At 36.2% G+C, this 18,658-nt stretch overlaps 1 protein-coding gene across 2 annotated transcripts in view; it reads left to right on the top strand.

The window, feature by feature from the left end:
• Positions 1-18,658, top strand: part of ZSWIM5 (zinc finger SWIM-type containing 5) — a 141,701-nt gene that overhangs the window by 28,756 nt on the left and 94,287 nt on the right. The window lies entirely within an intron of this gene.

Below are 18,658 nucleotides of genomic sequence, written 5' to 3'. Positions count from 1 at the left end.
GGTGTTATATCTAAAAAGTCATTGCCAAGAACCGTGTCAAAAAGCTTTTTTACTATATTTTCTTCCAGGAATTTTACAGTTTCAGGTCTCACATTTAAGTCTTTAATCCACTTTGAGTTAATTTTTGTGAGTGGTAACATAGGGTCCAATTTTTCTTTTGCATGTGGATATTTAGTTTTCCCAACACCATTTACTGAAGAGATTATTCTTTCCCCCATTAGGGAAAATATATCTCTTGTCAAGTATTAATTGACCATGTATGTGTGGGTTTATTTCTGGGCTCTTGATTTAGTTTCGCTGGTCTGTGTGTCTGTTTTTATGCCAGTACCATAAGCAGTTTTGAATACTGTTCTTTTTCAAGGTTATTTTGGCTATTCTGGTTCCCTTGAGTTTGCATATGAATTTTACAATCAGCTTGTCAGTTTTTACAAAAAAGCCACCTGGGATTTTGATAGGGTTTGCATTGAATCTGTAGATCAAAATGTACAAATGGGTATTGCCATTTGTATTAATTTTCTATTGCTGCTGTAGCAATTACCACAACTTTAGTGGCTTGAAACAAGACTTAATACAGTTCTGGAGATAAGTCTGAAAAGGGTCTTTCTGTATAAAAATCAAGTTGTTGTCAGAGCTGTGTGCAATCCAGCAGTTCTAGGGGAAGATCTCTTTCTGTGCTTTTTTCCAGCTTCTAGAAATCACTAACATTCCTGGCTCATGGCTCTTTCCTCCATTTTCATAACATATCACTTCATTGCTTCTATTGTCACATTTCCTCTCTCTGACTTTAAGCCTGTTGCCTCCCTCTGATCAGGACCCTTCGATTACATTGGGCCCAGTCATATAATCTCCACATCTCAAGAGTTTTAGCTTAATCACATCTGTGGTGGGTATTTGGCATTTTATTAATTTTTTTTAGAAATCTTGATTTTAGGCAATTGAAAATATATATGGAGCACCACAGACCGTTCTGGAAGCCAATATGTAGTAGTTGTCCCGTTGGCAGAATTTTTTAGTAATTGATATAAGAGTTAATTGTTTGAATAAATCCTTGTGTTGATATTTCTTTGTTGCATTAATTTTTCTGTTGTCTTTTTGTTCTCTATTTCATTTAGTTCTGCTCTGATTTTTATTATTTTCTTCCTTCTGCTGACTTTGGGGTTTCGTTTATTCTTCTTTTTCTAGTTCTTTAAGCTGTAATGTGAGGTTGTTTACCTGGGATTTTTCTTCTTTCTTAAGATAGGCCTGTAATGATGTAAATTTTCCTCTTTTTACTGCTTTCGCTGCATCCCAATAATTTTGATAGGATGTATTTTCTCTCTTTTTTTTAAAAAATTAGTTTCAGGTGTACAAAGCAACATACTAGTTAGACATTTACACCCCTCACAAAGTGATAACCCACCTCCCCCAAGCTACTATCCCTCTGACATTTTATGTAGCTGTTACAATACCGTTGACGATCTTTCTTATGCTATACTCCACATTCCATGACTACATATATGTGTGTATATATGTACATATATGTGTGTGTGTATATATATATATATGTATATATATATGTGTATATATATAAATATATATTTCATTATAGTTGACATACAATATTCTACTTCAGCTTTAGGTGTACAGCACATTGGTCAGGCATCTACACAGTCTATGAAGTGATTGATCCCCCTGATAAGTCCAGTGCCCATCTGGCACCTTACATAATCTTTACAACATTGTTGATTATATTCCCTATACTGTGTTTCATATCCCCATGACTATATTGTGTCTACTAATTTGCACTTTCTAATCCCTTCACCTTTCCCCCATCCCCTCACCCTCCCCTCTAGCAACCAACAGTTTTTCCCCCCTATATCTCTGTGTCTATTTCTGTTTTGTTCGCTCATTTATTCTGTTCTTTAGATTCCACATACATATAAGTGAGATCATACAGTATTTGTCTTTCTCAGTCTGACTTATTTCACATAGCATAATATTCTCAAAGTCCATCCATGTTGTTGCAAAAGGTAAGATTTCATTCTTTTTTATGGCCGAGTGATACTCCATTGTATAAATGTACCACAGTTTCTTTATCCAATTGTCTGTCGATGGGCATTTTGGTTGTTTTTATATCTTGACTATTGTACAAGTGCTGCAATAAACATAGAGGTGCATATATTTTTTCGAATTAGTGTTTTGGATTTCTTTGGATAGATACACAGAAGTGGAATTGCTGGGTCATAAGGTAGGTAGTTCCATTTTCAATTTTTTTGAGGTACTTCCATACTGTTTTCCATGGTGACTGCACCAACTGCAATCCCACCAACAGTACACAAGGCTTCCCTTTTCTCCACATCCTCGCCAGCACTTGTTTGTTGATTTATTGATTATAGCCATTCTGACAGGAATGAGGTGGTATTTCATTGTGGTTTTTATTTGCATTTCTCTAATGATTAGTGGCGTTGAGCATTTTTTCATATGTCTGTTGGCCATCTGTATGTCCTCTTTAGAGAAATTCCTCCTCATGTCCTCTGCCCATTTTTTAATAGGGTTGTTTGTTTTTTTGGTATTGAGTTGTATGAGTTTTTAAAGAAATTTTGGATATTAACCCCTTATCAGATGTATCACTGGCAAATATCTTCTCCCGCTCGGCAGGATACCTTTTTGTTTTACTGATGGTTTTCTGTGCTGTGAAAAAACTTTTTAGTTTGATGCAGTCCCACATGTTTATTTTTTGTTTTGCTTCCCTTTCCTGAGGAGATATATCAGTAAAAATATTACTAAGGGTAATATCTGTGAATTTACTTCCTGTATTTCTTTCTAGGAGTTTTATAGTTTCAGGTCTTACATTTAAGTCTTTAATCCATTTTGAATTTTTTCTTGTATATAGGGTAAGATGGTGGTCCAGTTTCATTTTTTTGCATGTATCTGTCCAGTTTTCCCAGCACCCTTTATTAAATAGACTGTGTTTACCCCAATGTAAATTCTTGCTTCCATTGTCATAGCTTAAATGACCATATAGGCATGGACTTATTTCTGGGCTCTCTACTCTGTCCCATTGATCTATGTGTCTGTTTTTATGCCAATACCATGCTATTTTGATTACTATAGCCTTGCAGTATGATTTGATGTCAGGTAGAGAGATACCTCTCACTTTGTTCCTATTTCTCAAGATTGCCGTGGTTATTCGGAGTCTTGTATGGTTCTATATAAATTTTAGGATTATTTGTTCTAGTCCTGTGAAAAATGGCATTGGTAATTTGATAGGGATTGCGTTGAGTCTGTGTATTGCCTTAGGTAGTATGGACATTTTAACTATATTAATTCTTCCTATCCATGAGCATGGTGTATATTTCCATTTATTTGTGTCTTCTTTAATTTCTTCTTTAATGTACTCAGTGCCTTTCTGAGTACAGGTCTTTTACTTCCTTGGTTAAATTTATTCCTAAGTATTTTATTGTTTTTGATGCAATTGTAAATGGGATTGTTTTCTTAATTTCTCCTTCTGATAGTTTGTTATTGGTGTATCCAAATGCAACTGATTTCTGAATATTAATTTTGTATCCTGCTACTCTACTAAATTCACTTATCAGTTCTAATAGTTTTTTAGTGGAATATTTGGGGTTCTCTATATATGAGTTCTGACAATGAAGTTTGCGAACTCATCCTAGAAAAAGTGCTACATACCTCATTGCTGAATATTGCTGTGGTCACCTTTGAAGTACGCCCCTTGGGAAACTATGCACCAATGCCAGCGCCTAGTCCACTGTTCAAAGCCATTTTGGAATTCTCCTTCTGGAGTGACCATCAGAGCTGTCGTTGTATTACCCTTGATGTCCTGAATGTTATCAAAATGTCTTCTTTTCAATATTTTCTTTATCTTTGGGTAAAGAAAGAAGTCATTGGGGGCCAGATCAGGTGAGTAGAGAGGGTGTTCCAATACAGTTATTTGTTTACTGGCAAAAACTCCCTCACAGACAGTGCCTTGTGAGCTGGTGCATTGTCGTGATGCAAGAGCCATGGTGAAAAGTTCAGGTCATTTTTGTCTAACTTTTTCAGACAGCTTTTTCAGCACTTCCAAATAGTAAACTTGGTTAACTGTCCAGTTGGTATAAATTCATAATGAATAATCCCTCTTATATCAAAAAAGGTTAGCAAAATCGTTGCAACAAGTTCACTAACTTAATTGTCTGACCTTGTGTGTGTGTGTAGGGTGAGGGGAACCGCCATCTTTATTCTTTAATCATCCTATTGGCTATCAGTTTATGGCCTCTAGTGTAGATATCTGGAAAGCCATGCAAGCTTTTTAATAACAAGATTAGAAATATGGCCAGATTTGATTTTGAGATAGATTATTCTTGTCTCAGTGTGGGGACCGGATTGGTGAGAATAAAGAATGAATGTAGAATGCCTATTGTAATTGGCAGAGAAAGTGAGAGAAGAGTGGCTAACCTAAGGCAGTGGCACCAGGGCTAGAAGTGGGAGTGGGAGATGAAGATAATTTCCATGCAGTACTTTCCAATATTTTCACTTTCATAGATCACTGGAAAGATTTATGTCTTGCAAGCAAGCTATATTTATTAGTAATCATATTACCATAAAAATTTAATTGTCAGTTGCATGAGATAACTAGTGCATAATGCATTGAGTTCATGCAATTCTAGTTCATAGTAAAAAATGAAACAAAGCACAAAGAAAACCAAACCCTGAAGTTGTAATTATCTTTTACAACCTTTCCGTAAGTATAACTACAACAGGAAAAAGTGAATGTGTACAAGTCTTAAGTACTACTCAAATTAAATGTAGCTTAAAAAGAGAAAACAAATCTGAGAAACTCAGAGGTTTGACAGACCATAATATACTTTTAAATCAGGAGAATATACAATTCATTTTATCAGTCTCAAATATTTTGGTCTCAGAACCCCTTGACATTGTTAAAAATTACTGAGGACTCCCAGAGAGTATTTGTTTATGTGGGTCATATCTGTCAATATTTATCATATTATAAATTAAAATTTAAATGAAGGACCTGCTTTGGAGAGATCTCTCCAAGAAAGTGATATTTAAACTGAGATCTGAAGAATGCAAAATATAATTTGTCAGTATTTTCCAGTCAGTTTGACAAACAAATCATATTCGTATCTCAATTACCTCTTCAAATTGGAAAATATGAAGTTCAGACTAGTCACAGAAACTGAAAAAAACTTGACCAACATCTTTAGCAACAGCAATTATAAATAACTAATATTTACTGATCACTTGCTATGTGCTGAAAGTATTCTGTGCTAAGGTCTTTATAAGTTTATTTGATTTAATCCTCATTGGAATGATATGATAGATAATATTATTATACCCATTTTACAAGTGAAAGAAATGAGATTTAAAAGAGTTAACTAACTTGACTAGTAAATTACAGGGACAGAATTTGGATCCAGAACATGAAAATTTTTTATAGCAAGAAATAAGAATAGGAATAGAAACAATAAAGCAAGTTTTTCACTGTGTCCCATATTTTGCTATCACTTGCAAAATACGCATGTTTTTGCCCAAATTTGTGAGGGGGAAATAAGGATGTGCGTTATACATGGGTAGTATTAATTCCGTATCTATATAAATGTTTTTAATTCTTTGATTTATGCTTATGAGTTAAAAGTGTAACTCTAGAAATAAATAACTATATCCATATGCAAAAGAATACCCTGGAATACTATAATAGGTTTTGTTGAGCTTATGACAAACTTGGCAACAACGAAGAGTTCTTGGCCTTCTTTGCTGCGTAATTATTGTATTTTGTTACCGGTATGTAAAATTTTTGTACCTTGCATCTGTTCTTGTGTTTTGTAATTATTTGGTACATAAAATTTCTTGTATCATAATATGTTAAAAAATAAATGCTGGGCCGGCCCCGTGGCTCAGGCGGTTGGAGCTCCATGCTCCTAACTCCGAAGGCTGCTGGTTCGATTCCCACATGGGCCAGTGGGCTCTCAACCACAAGGTTGCTGGTTCAACTCCTCGAGTCCCGCAAGGGATGGTGGGCTGCGCCCCCTGCAACTAGCAACTGGAAACTGGACCTGGAGCTGACCTGCGCCCTCCACAACTAAGATTGAAAGGACAACAACTTGACCTGGAAAAAAAGTCCTGGAAGTACACAATGTTTCCCAATAAAGTCCTGTTCCCCTTAAAAAAAAAATGCTAAAATTCCTTTATAATATAAAAACAAGTACCTAAATGTAAACAAATAAAAATTTGAATTAAAATGAAAGATTTTTTCCCCCTGAAAGTTTGGGCCAAAAACATTGGTGCACATTATACATGGGAGCACATTATACATGGCAAAATTCAGTAAAGTAATAACTCTTGTTTGTAGTAATTACTATAACTTATTTAGTAAGTTGGTTGTAGTAATTACACCAACCTATTTATAGTGACTATTAGTATAACTGGCACTTAAAAGTATTATTAACATGTTGAAGTTATTCCCTAAAAATGCTTTTGGATTAAGCTTATTTTTAATGTGAATTTCTATATAAATATAACTGGTATAGAGAGGATTCAGTAGTTGTATTTGCAATAGCATGTCATTTAAATTTTCCACATGCTATAGCAGATGACTGTTAGCACAACATAATTTGAATTTTTCACCTTTTTCTTTTCAATTTCACCTCCAAATGAAATTCATTTGATTTGACTAGTTTTGGATTCAGCCTTATTTTGAATATGTTACTGAACTAGAAAAAAAGCTACATTATTCTCTTCCCAGGAACCTTAATTCTTTATGGTCTCCACTATTGTAATGATTTTTATCGTTGTGAAAATTCAGATTTTTATAGAGTTTTGCAGTGTAAGAACTGCAGTTCAGCTGTTTCAGGCAGCAACTGCCATCTTATCGTAAAACAGATAGAAAAGAACAGAATTAACATTTATTGAAAACCTTTTACATGTCAGATATGTCGAAATCCATTGTATAATCATTACAACAACCATATAAAGGTAAATATTATCTCTATTATACTGATGGGAAGAAATGCTCAAAAAGTTAAATACCTCACTCAAATTCCTACAGCTAGTTACAGATAAAGACAGGATTTAAATCCAAGTGTATTTGATTTCAAAGAGGTAAGTAAGCTGTAAGCAGTTCAGTCAATAAATACTTGTCCTTTGGGAGATAATATTTGCCAAACATGTTTGACAAAAGATTGGTATCCAAGATATGTAAAGTACTTTTGCAACTCAATAATAAGACAAGTAACCCAAGATAATATGGACAAAGGATGTAAACAAATACACACAAAAGATTATATACAAATAGCTAATGAACACATTAAAAAGCACCCAACATCATTAGTCATTAGGGAAATATAAATTAAAACAACAGTGAGATATTACTACATTTCCACCAGAATGGCTAAAATTCAAAGGCCAAGTACTGGCAAGGATGTGGAGCAATCAGAAGTCTTATATACATGGTTGTAGGGAATACAAAATGTTATAACCACTTTGGGAAAAGGTCTACACGTACACCTACCCTATGATCCAGAAAGAACACTCAAGTATTTTACTCAAGATAAATGAAAGCATGTTTCAACAATGTCAACAAAAAACCTTGTACAAGAATGTTCATAGCAGCTTTAGTAATAATAGCCCCAAACTGGAAATAGCCTAATTGTAGATGAACCGAAGAATAGCTAAATACACTTGCATCCATACAATGGACTGCTAGGTACTATTCAGCAATAAAAAGGAGCAAACTACGGATATAGGCAACAACATGAATGCATTTCAAAAAATACTATGCTGAGTGGGAAAAGTCTTCACTCAAAAGAGTACATATTGTTTGATTTCATTATGAGAAGTTCTGAAATAGGTAAAACTAATCAATGGTTTAAAAAAATCAGAACAGTGGTTATCTCTGGAGAGGATTGACTAGTAAGCAGCATGAGAAAACTTTCTGGGGTAATGATAAGGTTCTATATCTTGAGTGTTTAAAATTTCATTTTTGGATTGTTCATTACAAGTGCAGGTAAGTACAGTTGATTTTTATATATTGATCTTGTAACCTTGCTGAACTTATTATCTCTAATAGTTTTTGTGAAGATTCCTTAGGATTTCCTATATGTAAGGTCATACCATCTGTGAATAGAGATAGTAGTTTTACTTCTTCCCTCCCAATTTGTATGTCTTTTATTTCTTTCTCTTTTTTTTATTAGTTTCAGGTGTACAAAACAATGTAATAATTAGACATTTACCCCCCTCACAAAGTGAGACAACCTGCCTCCTCTGGATTCCTTTTATTTCCTTTCTTTGCTTCTCAGTTACCATTGCAGTCTGTTCCTACTCTACCCAATCTTGGTATAATTAACTGCCTTCTAGGTATTGTATGAATATCTCTTTAGATCATCATACTCACTATGTCCAAGATTGCAACTCATCTTTTCTACCTTTTCCAGAGTCTCCTACCCTAGTATGACATCACATCCAACTAATTGTTCAGCCAGAAAACTGAGAATCATCCTTGATGCCTTCATTGTCCTGACCCATCGTATCTAATCCAGCAGCAAGTCCTGATGGTTTTACTTCCTAAATATCTCTTGAATCAGTCTAAAACTTATCCTCCCGGCTACCACTACCATTGGCCAAACTACCGTCATCTGTTGCTAGGATTATTATCCTTGCCTAACTGGTTCCCCCAGAAGCTACTCTTGAATTTCTCATCTGTTCTTCACCTTTTTGTCAGAGTGATCTTTCTGAAAAGACAAATGTGATCATGCCACTGCCCTATTTAAAACCTTTTAATGGTTTCCTATTCAAGTACAGTATGGCTTGAGTCCCTGCCTGCTTGCTTCCCATTGCTCTTTTATAAAGATCAAAATATGGTCTGCAAGGCCCTGCAAGAACTGGCTCCTGCCTACCCTCCCAGACATTGTTACACTGGCTTTATTTTGATTCCATGAACTAGACACCTATTGAATTTTAAGTACCGAAATGGCAGGGATCATACACCAATGTATACTCAGAGCTTGATACATGGTAGTACCAATAAATATTAGTTGAGTAAATGTAGATTATGTGCCAAGGTGAAGATGGATATGTTCATTATCTTGATTATGATGATGGTTTCACATAGTATGTATAACAAAACTTAAGTCAAACTTAACATGTCAAAATGTAACCAATTGTATACTTTAAATAGGTACAGTTTATTGCATGTCTATTTTTTCTCAATAAAGCTGCTAAACAAACAACTGTTTTTTTCTAGGGTCTTGACACATTCTTTTTTTTTTCTAGAGTCTTCTTTTGCTCTTCTTGGATCTCCCAGTTCCTATTGATTCTTCAGTCTTTGTTGAAATATATTTCCTTAGGATCTAGGTTGGAATCCCCCTTCCTATCCCACTAGATTAGGTCTCCCTATTATGTGTCTTATACTTTCCTTCAAAACGTTTCTCATTATTATGCATAATTATGTAATATCTGTTTAATGTCATCTTTTCCCCTGGACTATAAGCTTCATGTGAATAGGGACCATGCCTTTCTTGTTCACTGATATATTGTAGGGGTATATTATAGGCATTCAAATATTTATTGACTGAATTAACAAATAAAGTATGTGTCCATTTATTCTACAAATATCCATTGAGCCCTATTACGAACCAGGTACTGTTCTAGGTTTTGGAGTTACAGCAGTAAACAAAACAGACCAAAAAAAATCTCTGTACTTATGGAACTTACATTTAAGAGTTGGGACACAGACAATTAAATAGTCAGATGGTGGTAAATACTTTGAAGAGAAATAAAGCAGGAAAGGGGAATAAATAGTATTGAGGCATATGGAAAATTTGTCTCACTGCCCGTAGAAACATATAGGGGTTAGAATCTGGGCATTGAGGGATGACCTAGGAGGTCTGGAGTCCTTGGAGGGGCAGGGCATACAGGGCATTATGAGATTAGTCCTGAAGATCTCAAGGCAGTTAGGGAGTGTTGAGCAAGAGAAGGATCGGGAGTCTTGCTAGGATCACACAAAATCTTGGGTTCCTTCTGTTCATCCTACAAATAGTGATGTGGAACTTTAGGTGATTTTATCTAGAGCACTGGATGTTGCTAATAGATTTATAAAGTACCAACCACAGGCAAGATCCTGTAGGACAAACAGAAGCAAACTACCTGGCTTAATCTAATCTGTCCCTGCTCTCAAGAGACTCACAATCTAGTTGGTAAGACATACATGTAGAATAATAATTAGGACATAACACAGAACACAATAAGAGTAATAGTAGAAATGTCAATGTGCTAAAGGATCAAAGAAGGTGAGAATAGTTGCAGAGGTTGTGGTGGCAGAAAGGGAGCTGGGAAGTGAAACCTGGTAGAGGAAGGATAAGATTTCAACTAACAGACATGGTAGGAAGTGCATTTTGAACAAACGAGCATCTCCCTTTGGATGCCTTATTTTCTGCCCCAAACTTAGCATGTGTAAAGCCACGTATTTCCCACAAACTCAGGTCTTTCTTCTGATTTCTTAGTTTGCGATCATTTTCCCCAATATTCAGACTATAAACCTTGAGACTACCTTTGCTTCTCTCTCCCTCTAAAATACTAGCGACCACCATGCTTATCATTTATTGATTAATTGCAGTGAGCCAGACTCTGTTTTACATACATTATGCAACTGGTATGACCTGCGTCACAAAACTCAAAAGTGAAAATGCAGTCCATCTCTTCTTCTTTCTCCAGTTTAAATGAAAACCAACCCAAGTTCCTATATGCAATATTTAGCAGAAAGATCAGTATCACCCTTTCCCATGTAATGTCTGAAATTCAGGCATTTCCGTTTCCCCTGTATTGTCTGAAAGCTTCAAAGGGTTTGTTCATTACAAACAGAAGGTGTATCTGATTTCTATTTCTGAGCAAGGAAGAATTTTGGTGACTCTGTCTGCTGTTACTGTTGTTCTCTGTTTCCAGGTGGTACAGATGTCAAATACCTCCATTGCCTGGTACTGCTGTCCCCACACAGCAAAATTTCATTGGCCCAGCTTTTGGCTAAGGCTGGTAAGGTGCTTTCAAATGAGGCTGATTGCATGGGCAAGTTTACTCTCTCAGTGCTGTAATTGACCCAAGGTATCCCTCTTTGTATACTTTTAGTTTCCAATCCCTTCAGGTATGGAACACAATCCAGTCTTTTATAAGGCCCTGCTACCACAGAGGAATTGTGCCTAGCTGAGTTTGGGTATCATCTCATTGCAGAGCCCACAATCAATGTCTCTTTATGAGAATCCCCCAAGAAGTAAGCAATTTTTTTTCTACCATCCAAATGCACAAGGCCTCATATTGTGTCCCTCCTAGAAAATCTTGGTTTGTTTAAGCCAGTTATTCTTCCCTGGTAACCGAAGATGGAGGGATCTATAGTGTAGTATCTATTCTTGAGTTTCAAAGTATTTTGCTAAATTCTAATCACTAAACAAATTTTCCTGCTTTCTCTCTATTAAAAAAATTATTTCCTATAGTTCTCCAACTTTGATGTTTATAAGATCTCTTGGGCTATTGCTAAAATTACTTGGCCCCCAACTCCACAGATTCTGATTGATTAGATCTGATATGAGGCCTACAAATTGGCATGTTTTAACAAATGCCTGGTGATTTGAAGAAGATGGTCTGTAGACCACCTTTGGGAAATACTGAATAGACTCTCTCACACTCTTGTACTTCTGCCGCTGTAATACAGAATCACTTGTCTTTGACCTCTCTCCTTCTCCCCTCCCTTCCTTCAAGTCTTCTTCCTGCCTTGCACACGTACATGTTTGTATATCTGTTTGGACACTATCCTCTCACACCTTCTTCTCCCTGTGTGTATGTATTTGGGGTAGGAGGGAATAGTATCCTCATTTTGTCAAGCTTCTCATTGTCTTTTAAAACTATATTCAGATATCACCTTTGTGACTCAGCCAGGTAGGAAAATTAAAGACTCCTTTCTTGTATTATGCATTGTAAGTACCACTCTATGTTGTGTTTATTTACATTAGATTATAAATTCCTTGAGAGCAGGGACAGTATAGGGGAGGAGACAAATGACAGGAGGCTCTTACTATTCTGGGAACTAAGATAGAGCCTAGAGTAAGTGATGTGAAGTTTGAGTAAGAGCCAGACGAAAAGGTTTAAGGAAAGTGTCTCAAGTAGAGAGAATAGTGGATGTAAAGTCCTAGAGGTGAGAGAGTGACAGGTTTGAGACTGAAGGAGATTTAATAAGGTTAGAGGGTTTGGCTAGAGTCAGATGGGACAGAGCCTTATAAGAGTATCAAGTCAATTAGAAAGCTAACTGCAGTTTGGAGAAAGAATTAGAATTAAGCTAAGGGTGGAAGCAGGGAGAATGGGTTTTGAAAAACTATAACTGTTAGAAAATATAATATGTTGGCCTGGGCTAGTGGAATCCATGAAAAAAGTGGTTGGATTCTAGACATGTATAGAAAGTAGTCAACATGACTTGGTGATTGGTTAGGTATTGGGAGGATTGCTGTTAAAGGAACAGTTGGAGACAAAGATGTCTGCCAGGTTTCTGGCCTTCTGGTGGTACCATTACCAAAGTGAGGTGGCTGGAGAAGGGGAGGAATGTATTTGGATGGTTGAGTGGGAAAGATGTTGAGTTCAGTCTTCAACATGCTGAATTTGAAATGTCTGTGAGACATCCAAGTGTAGATAACAAGTGGAGTTTTGAAGAAAGAGGAAGAGCTTTGATATTGAGAATGGGAGAGCAAGCTAATGAAGAAAATATAAGAATGCCTGACAATGTTATGAGCCCAAATAAAATTGGTGAACCTTAATTTTCCATAGCACCAATCAACCTATTTGTGTGATTTTTATCAATAGTATGTCAGTTTGGGTGCAGTTACAGAGAAGGTGGATAGTTTTAGCATTAAAGTTTTGTCATGTAGTTGTCAAATAAATATAGTTGAGTGACAGGTTTTAGGATATTAACAAGAGAGTAATTAAAATAATGGGCCAAGAATCTAAGCTGGGTGATAATTTCATTTATCATAATTTGTTAAGGGATTAATGTGTACCAGGCACCTAAGAGATAAGTGAAGAATAGGTAGAGAAAATTAATAGAGTAGTTAAATAGACTGGAAATCCAAGTGAGGTGGAAGAACAACTATAATGGGATAATTGAGTGAACACCTAAGAAGGAAAGGAGTTAGAAGAGAGTAGGATGTATGACTTAGTGATTTCAGAGGTGAAGCAGTTTGGAACCATAAGATCTAAAATGTGGTCAAGAGAGTGTGTCGCTCAAAATGAAGTGTAGGGTAAGACCACTGGAAATATGAAAGTTAAATTCAGAGACAGGGTTTCAATCTGCTTAACTACATGGATGCTGAAGACAATGACACAGTGGCGCTGACTTGGGGTAGAACGGAAGGTGGTGGGTTATTACCAAATTTTTCAATGGATGAAGTGGAGACCAATAAGCAAAAATAAGTAGATACATTTATGTGTGTTCATTTCCCAACTCTTCCTTACACAAAAATAGCATGCTTTATATACTATTTTGAAATTTGCTTCCCGCCCCCCTGCCACTTAATATATCCTGGAAATCACTCCATATCAGTTAATACAGATTTTTTTAAAAAAACAGCTGCATAATACCTTAATGTATGTATTATAATACTATAGTTTATTCAGTCAACTTCCTGTGTTTGGGTATTTAGGTAGTTTCCAATATTTTGCTGCAATAAATAGCCCTGCGGATGATTACGTAGGTATTGTTGCAGAATAAATTCTACTAAGTGGTATTGCGAGGTCAACTGCTATATAGCTTTGTTGGATACAGCCAAATTCTCCAAAAGGTGTACCAGTTTACATTCCCAACAGCAATTTATGCGTGCCTGTTTCCACATGGACTCACCAAGAGAATGAGTTGTCATACCTTTTAGTTTTGCCCATCTAACTGGTGAGAAATGGTACTCAGAATATTTTTTTTTTTTAAACAGGATTTTATTGGGGAACAGTGTGTACTTCCAGGACTTTTTTTTTTTTCCCAAGTCAAGTTGTTGTCCTTTCAATCTTAGTTGTGGAGGGTGCCGTTCAGCTTCAAGTTGTTGTCCTTTCAGTCTTAGTTGTGGAGGGCGCAGCTCAGCTCCAGGTCAGTAGCCGTTGCTAGTTGCAGGGGGCGGAACCCACCATCCCTTGGGTGACTCGAGGAGTTGAACCGGCAACCTTGTGGTTGAGAGCCCACTGGCCCATGTGGGAATCGAACCGGCAGCCTTCGGAGTTAGGAGCACGGAGCTCCAACCGCCTGAGCCACAGGGCCAGCCCGGTACTCAGAATATTTTTAATTTGCAATTTTCTTACAAGTTGAACATTGTTTCACATGTTTAAGGACCATTTAAAAATTGAATTCATTTTAATATCTTTCTTTGTAAATTGTCTGTTCATGTCTTTTCCCCATTTTTTCCCTCAACATTTAAGAGGACTTGTAAGGGTTTTTTGCTTCAAATTTTAGAAGTGATTTTGGATTTTTTTTCCTCAAAAAATTTTTTTTAATTGGGGAATGTTGGGGAACAGTGTGTTTTTCCAAGGCCCATCAGCTCCAAATTCAGTCGCCGTTTTCTTTTTCTTTCTTTCTTTTTTTATTTTTTTTTATAGATTTTATTAGGGAAGGGGAACAGGACTTTATTGGGGAACAGTGTGTACTTCCAGGACTTTTTTCCAAATCAAGTTGTTGTCCTTTCGATCTTAGTTGTGGAGGGTGCCATTGAGCTTCAAGTTGTTGTCCTTTCAGTCTTAGTTGTGGAGGGCACAGCTCAGCTCCAGGTCCAGTTGCTGCTGTTAGTTGCAGGGGGCGCAGCCCACCATCCCTTGTGGGAGTCGAACCAGCAACCTTCTGGTTGAGAGGATACGCTCCAACCAACTGAGCCATCCGGGAGGCAGCTCAGCTCGAGGTGCCGAGGTGCCGTGTTCAATCTTAGTTGCAGGGGGTGGAACCCACCATCCCTTGGGTGACTCGAGAAGTTGAACCGGCAACCTTGTGGTTGAGAGTCCACTGGCCCATGTGGGAATGGAAGGAGTTAGGAGCATGGAGCTCCAACCGCCTTAGCCACTGGGCCGTACCCCCCCTCCCCCCCCTCCGCCCCAGTGGCTGTTTTCAGTCTTTAGTTGCAGGGGGCGCAGCCCACCATTCCATGCAGGAATTGAACCAGCAACCTTGTCGTTAGAAGCTTGCTCTCTAACCAACTGAGCCATCCAGCTGCACCCCTCAATTTTTAAAAGGACCTCCAGATTGTATTGTCTTCTCTCTTGATTTTTAGAAGTCCTTTAGCAAGTTGTCATTTGTCTTTTTACTTTACGGTGGCTTGAGCCATGCAAAATTTTTTTTCATTGTAATATAGTCAAAATTTAACAATCTTTTATTTTCTGGATTTTGAATTATAGTTAAAAGCTTCTCTCTACATCCAGGTTGTAGAGAAACCTACCCATGGTTTCTTCTAGTACTTGTATAGTTTTCACTTTTTTACATTTAAATCTCTGATCCATTTGAAGTTTATTCTTGAATTATGGTATAGAAGAGTGGATATAATTTTATTTTCTTCCAGTTGTCCCAACATCATTTATTAAAAAGTCCGTCTTTGACTTGTGATTTGAAATACGACCTTTATCATATACTTCCAAACTGAGTCAGTTTCTGGACTTGCTGTTTTATTCTGTTGGGCTTTCTGTGTACTCATGTACTATGCTGTTAAAGGCTTTACATGTTTTATATCTGCTAATAATTCTTTCTCATAGCTTTCCCTTTTTTGTTTTTTCTTAGCTATTCTTTTGTGTCTATTTTTCCTTATGAACTTAAATATCAACTTGACTAGCTCTAGAAAAAAAGCTTGTTGGTATTTTTATTTCAGCTATATTAAATTATGTTAACTTTAGGGAGCACCAAAGCCTTGATGATGAGACATCCAAAGAACAAGTTACATCTTTGAACAAGCACTTTTGTTCTTTCCAGAGTGTTTAATGTGTTTCTTTATACAGACTTGGACATTTCTTAAGTTTATTCTGAGTATGTTGTCTTTTTTGTTGCTGTTGTAATGGAGTTTTCTCTTACATTGTCTATTTTGTTGTCTTGTTTTCAAAGAGCCAGGATTTTAATTTGTTAATTTCATCAACTAATTTCTGTTCTCTACCTCATTAATTTCTGCTTTCATCTTTATTACTTACCTGCTATAATTTCTTTTTACTTTTTGTTTGTTTCTAGTCTTTGTGATTGAAATGTAATTTTTTATTTTATTTTTATTGATATAGGTGTTTAATGCTATGAATTTTTTTCTATTGATCATTGCTTTAAGTGGATCCCATAGATTCAGGTATGTAGTGTTTTTATTATTTTTCGGAAATCCTACAATTTGTTTGTATTTCCCCTTTCACTCAAGAGTTATGTAACAGAAGACTTTTTTCCTTTTTTAGGTCAAAGGGTCTTTTTGCTTCTTTAATTTTGTTGCTTTATAATCAACATTTTTAATATTACTACTTTATGGAATTTACTGATGTTTTCTGATCAGTTTTTGTGAACATTCTATGTGCACTTGAGAAGAAGGTATATTCTGTATTACCTGAGTGTAATATTTTATTTATGAGGTGTGATAAAAAAATATGATGAATGTTTAAATAAAAAAATTTCTTATAGTAAAGGACACATTGCCATTAATCCCCCTCAAAACACTCACCCTTACTTCGAACACACTTATCCCATTGTTCTTGCCACTTTGTGAAGCAGGTCTAGAAGTCCTCTTTCATGAGTCTCTTTAGTTACGCTGTCATGGCCACCTTAATGTCCTGAATTGATTCAAAACATTTACTTTCGTGGTCATTTTGACTTTGGGGAAGAGCCGGAAGTCGCACTGTGCCAGATCTGGTGAATAAGGTGGATGAGGACAAACCGTAATGTTTTTATTTGACAGAAATTGCCTCCAGAAGCGATGTGTGACATGGAGCCTTTCTGTTGTGACAACAAAATATGGTGAATGCTGCTGCCGAGTGCCACCCAATGGAAAGATAGGGATCTTCAATACAGGAAGTGGTGCATCGAACCTTAATAACAGTGTGTGACAAGTTTCAACTTGTTTGGTGCAGTCAGTTGGTGCAGACTTGTTTGGTGCAGACGGTTGAGAGAAGCTGTTTTAAAGTGTGCCGTAAATGACAACGTTCCATGACAACGTTCTGTGTCATACATCGCTTTTGGTATGGCAATTTCTGTTATAAAAACATTACTGTGTGTCTTCATCCACCTTATTCACCAGATCTGGCACCATGTGACTTCTAACTTTGCCCCAAAGTCAAAATGATTCAGTACATTGAGGCAGCCACCACACTGCAACTAAAGACAATCACGGAAGAGGACTTCCAGAACTACTTCAGAAAATGGCAAGAATGATGGGATAAGTGTGTTCGAAGTGCGAGGAACTATTTTGAGGGGGATTAATGGCAATGTGTCTTTTACTATAGTAAATTTTTTCATTCACCATATTGTTTGATCACACATCGTATATCTATATATCTCGGTAAGGTCTTACTGATTATTTTGTTAGATTTTTCTGTGTCCATTCCTATTTTTTGTCTACTTCACTTTTCCTCTGAGTGGTATGTGAGTGGTATTTCTACTAGTAGTGGTTTCTGTCAATTTCTTACTTTATCTCCTGGTGTTCCTACTTTATATGAGTGGTTTTTGTCTTTTTTGGTGCATAGATATAGAGAACTGTAATGTCTTCATTTTTAATTTTGGCTTTTAGCATTATAAAATATTCTTCTATGTTTCATTTAATAATTTTGGCTTAGTTCTACTTTGTCTGGTATCAGGATTGCTTTCTTGTTGTTTCCATTTGCTTATTTCTTTATTTTTGGTATTTCTAAATCTCTGTTTTAGGTGTGTCTCTTTTACATGTATACAGTATAGATTTAGATTTCCTTATGAGACTGCTTTTTATTCTAGTGGTTATTTTTATGTTTACACCTTTTATCATGTCCACGATCATCTTTTTTAAACTAAACCTTTTACTTTGTGGTTTGTCAGTTTTAAATGCTATCCTTTGAATCTCATTATTACCTTTACTGTAGTTAATGATATTATTTTACTTTACACTTTCCCTCTTTTCCCTCCCAGAACATACAACATTTATATATTATTTTAAGTCCTAATTTTTAAAAATATAGAAGCTTTTCCTTTTTTTTATTGAGATGAAATTAACACAACACAATTAACTATTTTAAAGTGTACAATTTAGTGGCATTTGGTGCATTCACAGTGTTGTGCAACCACCATCTTTCTCTCATTTCAAAACTTTTTTATCATCCAGAAGAATATACCCTGCACCCATTAAGTTGTCTAAAACTCTAGTGGAAACCTCTGATCTGCTTTCTGTCTGTATATTTGCTTATTCTGGGTATTTCATATAAGTGGTATCATACGATATGTGACCTTTTGTGTCTGGCTTCTTTCTCTTAATGTTTTCAAGGTTCATTCAAGTTGTAGCATTGTAGCTTTTTGTGGCTGAAAAATGTGTATTCAGTGGTATGGATTTCATCAGTTGATGGACATTGGGTTGTTTCCACCTTGTGGCTATTATGAATAACGCTGCTATACACATTTGTGTACAAGTTTCTGGGTGGACATATCTTTTCATTTCTCTTGGGTATATATCTAGGAGTGGAA

The sequence above is a fragment of the Rhinolophus ferrumequinum genome, chromosome 9 (genome assembly GCF_004115265.2).
Source record: "Rhinolophus ferrumequinum isolate MPI-CBG mRhiFer1 chromosome 9, mRhiFer1_v1.p, whole genome shotgun sequence".
NCBI classification, from domain to species: Eukaryota; Metazoa; Chordata; class Mammalia; order Chiroptera; family Rhinolophidae; genus Rhinolophus; species Rhinolophus ferrumequinum.
This window is presented reverse-complemented; position numbering and strand designations above follow the sequence as displayed.